The sequence below is a fragment of the Triticum dicoccoides genome, chromosome 2B (genome assembly GCF_002162155.2).
Source record: "Triticum dicoccoides isolate Atlit2015 ecotype Zavitan chromosome 2B, WEW_v2.0, whole genome shotgun sequence".
Classification (NCBI taxonomy): Eukaryota; Viridiplantae; Streptophyta; class Magnoliopsida; order Poales; family Poaceae; genus Triticum; species Triticum dicoccoides.
Window position 1 is genome coordinate 416,526,695 of NC_041383.1, and position 6,847 is coordinate 416,533,541.

At 37.9% G+C, this 6,847-nt stretch overlaps 1 long non-coding RNA gene across 10 annotated transcripts in view; it reads left to right on the top strand.

Moving 5' to 3' along the window:
• Window positions 1–3,109, top strand: part of LOC119363973 — a 10,700-nt gene extending 7,591 nt beyond the window's left edge. For 8 of the 10 annotated variants that reach the window (XR_005174539.1, XR_005174544.1, XR_005174546.1 and 5 more), the window contains exons 9-10: window positions 1,136–1,600; window positions 2,152–3,109. This is a non-coding gene — a long non-coding RNA (uncharacterized LOC119363973). The remainder of the gene's footprint in view (window positions 1–1,135; window positions 1,601–2,151) is intronic. The other 2 variants (XR_005174540.1, XR_005174547.1) reach the window with 2 other exon arrangements.
• The last annotated feature ends 3,738 nt before the right edge of the window (window positions 3,110–6,847 follow it).

Below are 6,847 nucleotides of genomic sequence, written 5' to 3' on the forward strand. Positions count from 1 at the left end.
TGATAATTCTTTTTGCTACTAAAGTTTGTAACAAAATTCTAATTACTTATTTATTTTTATTTTATGATAATTCTTTTTGCTTTTAATGTTTTGAACAAAATTCTAATTACTTATTTATTTTATTTTATGATAATTCTTTTTGCTATTAAACTTTGTAACAAAATTCTAATTACTTATTTATTTTCTTTTATGATAATTCTTTTTTGCTTTTAATGTTTTGAACAAAATTCTAATTACTTATTTATTTTATTTTATGATAATTCTTTTTGATATTAAACTTTGTAACAAAATTCTAATTACTTATTTATTTTATTTTATGATAATTCTTTTTGCTTTTAATGTTTTGAACGAAATTCTAATTACTTATTTATTTTCTAATGCATTGGTCCCAGTTTAAGCCATCAACCGGGACCAATGGTGGTGGGCCAGGAGTGAGGCCCATTGGTCCCGGTTCGTCCCATCAACCGGGACCAAAAGGTCCAGACGAACCGGGACTAATGGCCCACGTGGCCCGGCCGGCCCCTGGGGCTCATGAACCGGGTCCAATGCACCCATGGATCCCGGTTCTGGACTGAACCGGGACTAATGGGCCGACCCGACCTGGACCTTTGACCCATTTTCTACTAGTGAAAAGAGCCTGTACCCACTTGTATGTACTCTGCACACGTGAACTCGACATGTTGTCTCTTGCTGCTTCTGAAGCAGAACTGAACTGAAGCTTAAACTGTATGTGCAAGAGAAGAGCTTGATGAGCTACACGGCCCCACGCATGACGAGCAGGAGGCCCACGGAGGAGGAGTCGCTTGTTTACAGTAGGAAGATTGGCTTATGCCCTGGTGCATACATGCATGGTATTTTCAGTAGAGATGATTCAAAATCAAATCAGTCGCTTGTTTTACTATATTGTGAATTTGTGATTGTGTGCAAAAGGGACACATGTTCAACTAATTAGATCAGTTTGTTAACTAGAACATGTTATTGGGAATAAACACAAATCAATTGTCAGCACAAGAAACGTGGGATGCATTAGAAGTCATTGCTGTTATTGTTATAATGTTTAATCTTAAAAAAGTATACCTACTCTCTCACATGGTTACTGATACGCAATTTTTGTTTGCCTCTTCTCGTGCTGTAGGATGGAACTGGAACCAAACTTGGTAGTTGAAATAATTCCGTGTCGTAAGTTGCATATCCTAAACAGTAATTTATGACATTTCGTTTTCGTCCTTATGATATAAAGTTCAGTGTTTCTTTCATTATGTTTCATGGTAATGATGCGTTGTATATGTTTTAGTGAATGGAGGAATCTGAGAACACATTGTGATTTAACCTTACCCTGTTAAATGCTTACATGAATGTTCGTCCTGTTCAATTAAAGATAGCCATGATTATAGGAATGTTATCTTTCTACAAGCATGTTTGTGTGTAGATATAAACATGATTCTCACAACCCTTCCTAATTTGTAATGCAAATACTTGACTAATGTTGGATGTTGCACAACCAACTTTCCACTTTTATCACAAAAGTGAGAAGACTAGCGAAGTGGTTGGTGTCGGCGTGAAGAAACTTGAAGCTGCCATGCATGCAAAGTCTCCACAGGTAATATCTTATTTTCATCTTTTTTCTTACAGTGACAGCGCACTCCTGTTTCAATGATCTTGCCTGCTGCTAAGTAAACAAGAATATACAAGAATGGCCATGATAATCTGAATCTTGTAGGCTTGTAGCTAAACTAGTTGCCAAAAGGCGCAAGTGATGTGTACCGAAGGATTCAGAGATCATGTCCACTTCTTGTGATTAATAACAGCACCGTATGTTGGTCTTGACTAAGTTTTGCTATTTTTGTTTAACTTTGTAGTTGTAAGAGCTGGCAATCTTTTTTACTTACTATTCATGAGAAAAGTTGCATACTTATAATTTAACTATAGTGGGAAAATATTACTTGCTAGGGATGAACACCAAACTGTTGCAGGGGAAAAAATTTAAACATCTCACTACTTTTTTTATGCACTCATGACACCTATTTCAATTGGTCTTCTTTCAAGTGTTACAACTTCAAGTATCCTTGTGAAAACCACAAGACCATTATCGATTGTGATAATTATATGAATCTTGGAGATGATAGTTCTTGTGTATTTTTCATTTCACAGGCGGCGACGACTATAATGAGGATCACGGTAGCAGTGAAGTCAGAACCGGCAAGCAGGGAGGAGGGCAACCAGCTTGAAAGCAGACTTCATCCCGAGAAAGGCACTTATTCACCCTTATTTTGCAAATAGTACTTATCCTTAATAGGTTTTTATCTCAGAGCCGGAAATAATATACCCAATTCATATGCAATGAATACACACGAAATATATGAATACTAATGAAGGCCATGTGTCTTTCTTATTTCATGCACTCTATGCCCAGTTACCTACTTAAGAGTTTCAGTTGGTTGCATATTTCTCGTGCCACTGAAATATGTAATGTGAAACCCGCTCCCATCTGCTCTCATTGTATAAGAGTGTAACTTTTTATATAACCAGAACCCTTCCAGGTGTTAGATTTATAGTGAATTACTACTTAGTTTACTATTCAGGATGTTCCCATATTTTTCTTGGGTACAGTTAATAATTTTCATGTTTTATGCAGGTTTGGTGTGGTTAATTCAACAGTTATATCAACATGTACTAAAAATCTAATTATTTTCTCTTGTCGTTCTTTTGTGGTTAATTCAAGGAAGACCCTACATCTAAAGGTAACACAACAGTTATATCATAATTCCATTGCTGGATTTCTAGAAGAATGAAAAAGGGAGAAATGGTTGTTTCATTTGGTGTGCGAATCTGGTTTAAAGTGTGCGTGCTTATATCTGGAAGATCTTGGTTTCCTAGCAGTGAATGTTGGTGTGGGGATGCAGGGAGGGGGAACAACTTGAAGATGGGTAGCACTATATAGTTTCCTAGCGGTGAATGTTGCCAGCTTCTTACATTTTATTTGTATCATAGTCAATTTGTTCGTTTTGATTTATAGCCTTGTATATGTTCACCTCTATTACCAGATTTCCATAATGGAAGGTCGTCTGGTGTATTTGAATGTTGCCAGTTTATGTGGGCCAACAACCAATGAGCTTATGTCAAAACAAGCATGACATCTCTTTGATTATTTTAGGGTCCTGTCATGCTTGGCGTGTAAGTGAATCTTGAGAATTCATTGGATGTTCCACGGGTGTGCAATCGAACTTGTATGACTTGACATACAAATGCATTATTCATAATGAAGATAGTATAATTAAGTAATTAAAAAATCATTCCATAATTCTGTAAAAAAAGATGGCATCTTTTTCTAGGTAACTAAGTGATAATGGTAAAAAAATACGTTTTTGGACATGTCTACAAGGTTGGTTCGTTGAGATATTAGGAAGTGTGCATTAGTACTCCCCATGAAAAACCAACTGGCGGGGAATGAGAAAAGCCCACGAACTCCAGATTTTTTTTGATGTGTTTGTATTTGAATTTCTGTGTCTTGATAGAAGTTTAAAGAAATATGACTAACAGTATGCACACCATCAATACACACATGCACTCACACATGGTCGGTACCACCACTATCCTAACCATTTAACTACTGGTTGGTTCAAAAATATTTTTTCCGGGCAGGGGCACATGCCATTTTTTTCCTTCACCATAGACCCTGAATTTGCTTAACTCTAGACGTGTCAATGGGCTGCTTAGCTTACACATGGTCTGGACGTGGCAAAGCTTATCCTGAAGATGGACTCAAGAAACGGTGGCTTCTAAGTTAAGAAGCTCAGAAATTGATAGTTCATTCTATAGCCTTATCCCTGAGGTAAAGAAGTGCATGCGATCTATGGAGGAGTACATGGTGGCATGGGTGAGATGCTTGGCTTAGGGATCCGCTCATTGGCTAGCGGAGGAGGGTTGTGCGAATAAGTTGTATATAAAACTTGGGTTAGGTATCCGTCGGATCGTATTCATGATGTTATGAAATAAAAAACATATTTTATACGTCGGATCGTATTCATCTATAGCTGGATTTACCAAATCCGCCTCCCTAGACATCGGCGGATGCGCCCGGTCAGTGTCTGATTGTGTCCGTTTTGAGCCATTTTTTGTCTGTGCATGCAGTCATGTTCCACATTTTCTCCCTCACTTGCATGTTATTGGTGGAGATGAAGAGGAAGAAAGAAAAGAAAGAAAGATGGACCATGTCCGCGAGCCCACATATCCTCTCCATATATGGTGTCAATAGAGGGTTTGCGGACAACCCGGACGTATAGGACATTAGGGATGATATAAGGGGTGTGGTTGGGTCACCTTTTTTCCTTCTCTCTCATGTTTGGTCACTGACCAGGCGTGTCCAAGGACATTTGTGGAGGATTGAGAGTATGAAGTGTGTTACCTGATTGTCGTGTTAGCTGAGATGACATTGTTCTCGCTTATTTTAGCTAGCTCCATCATTAGCATCTTAACTTCTTTTCAAAAGCCCGTAGCAACACATGGCCATAGAATCCGTTATTAACATCGTAATTTAGTTTCAAAAGCCCGTAGCAACGCACGGGCATTCTACTAGTTTGATATAAGGGGCCAGGTGGAAATAATAGAGAAGCAATCCTATTCCAATCAACATGGTGACCTAGTTTGGTTGCCTGGGACTTGTATATAGGTAGCTAATGTGAGGTAGCGCGTTCAAATCCCACGATTAACCATTATTTTTCTGTCGCGTATGAGCAGGCCGATCAGCGCGTTGCCGAAGGCCCAGGTGGGTGCGTGGGCTGATCCAGATGTTGAAGAGCAGACTACAGCAAGGAGAAAACAGAAAAGTTGCCACATGTATTGCAGGTTGATTATTAATTAGGAAAAGGTTTGTGTGCACTACTCATTGTTTGTTTGTGATGATCGACGTGCATGTGTTTGCATGAATTCGAGTTTTCAAAAGTATAGGTTAAGGTTCCAAATGTGGACATTTGAGGGATGGATCGGCACTGTCCGCAGTAGCGTCCGCGGATGTATAAGGCCCTGGATTCGCCCAATCCGATTGTAGATGCTCTCACCGTCTTATTTTTATTTATGTTTAGCCGGAAACTTGGAAAGCAAAAGCTATGCCATCCAAAGAATGGGAAGAATGCGTGCAAGCACTGCAGAGGCCAACGAAACCGATTTCCGAACATGAAGGAAACAAAGAAGAGAGTTCTTAAGGTAAGGTAAACAGGGGCAAGCTTCATTGATAAAAAATAGAGGGAAGCTTCATAAAAGCAAACGGCGCGCGAAAATAAACGGCGACCACCGGTGCAAGCGATATACCAATAATATTGGGTCACAATTCAAACGATTTTCCTCGTCAGTTTGTCTAATTCACATCTAGATGTTTTTTTAAGGATGTCACATCTAAGCACCCACAAATATATAATGCAACAACAAGAAAAAAACTAGGGGAAAAAAGAAGATCACAAACAAAGTGGATATCAGCTTAGATATGACATAATTATGTCACATCCAGATGTGTCCTAGACATATCCTTTCCTCGTCACGTCCATCTCGCTATATCTCTTGATGCCGAAACAAAGATTTATCCCACAGGTACAATCTTCTGAAGACGCCACATACGTATTATGCCCTGGTCCCGACTGTCAACAGTAAGCGTCAGAAACTATGGCATCTATAGCTGGACTTGACAAATTTGGCCCCCAAACATTCACGGAAGGCCCCGGTTAGTGTCCGGGTGTGCCCATTTTGAGTCCCTATTTATCCGCGCACATAACTATATCTTATATTTTTTTTATATGCCCGGTCACATGCATGTGATTTGTTAAGATGAACAAAGAGAAAGAAAAGAAAAAATAAAAAAAGAAAAAATATGGGTGTGTCTAGTCGATTGATGACATCAGCATACGTATATGACTTCAGCATCTGTACAAACCAAGCTTGCTTTGTTTATGAAATTGGTTGCGTGTTTTTTGCTGTGGCTTTGTACTTCTACCGGGCTTTTATCTCATCTTTTCCCCTGTGATCCGTTGCTTCGTTGCCTGATCTTTTCCTCTCCTTGTACTTGGGTTGTACGACTACAAATAAAAATATGTGTTTTGTATCCAGCTACAACCTTAACGAGTGAGGTAATTTTTTAGTTCAAATAATAGCATTTTTTTGCCGGAAAAATTCTTGTATATGCAATATGATGCATGCTTGCAGTGTTTTTTATATGGGCATGTAACTTCTTGTCATTTTTCATTCATGCAAAATACAAATTGAAGAAAAAAAATAGTTTTGTGATTGCTATTGCTTGGCGAGCTATGAAGTTGCTGCCTGCGGTTGTTAAAGTACATAAGGACAAAGGTCAACACACAGGTGTATACAGTATATACATCATTTTTGTTACACGAACAATTTTTTAAAAAGTGTGTGAGCATTTTCTTAAAATCACATGAGCATTTTATTAAGAACCGTGGACAATTTTCATTTTTATGGACAGTTTAAAAGAAATATGAATTATGTTTTCAAATACATAAACACTTTTTTTTATGTATGGACATTTATTAAGAACTGCATGAACAATTTTAGAAAATTGTTCATCGCGTATTGAAAAAATGTTCACTGCATATTCGAAAAGTGCTCACTTATTATTTTTAGAAAAACTTGAACATCTATTGTTAAAGTATTCATATACACAGAAGGAAATGTATTCCTACTAATGGGAAATGAAAATCATATTAAAGGGGGGGGGGAGCAAATTAACCAGATAAACAAGAGGAATTTAAAAAAAAATAGAAAAACGAAAATGAAAAAAGGAAACAAAGGATAAAAACAGAATAAGGGAAAGGTAAAGGAAAATGAAAAGAAAAATTGA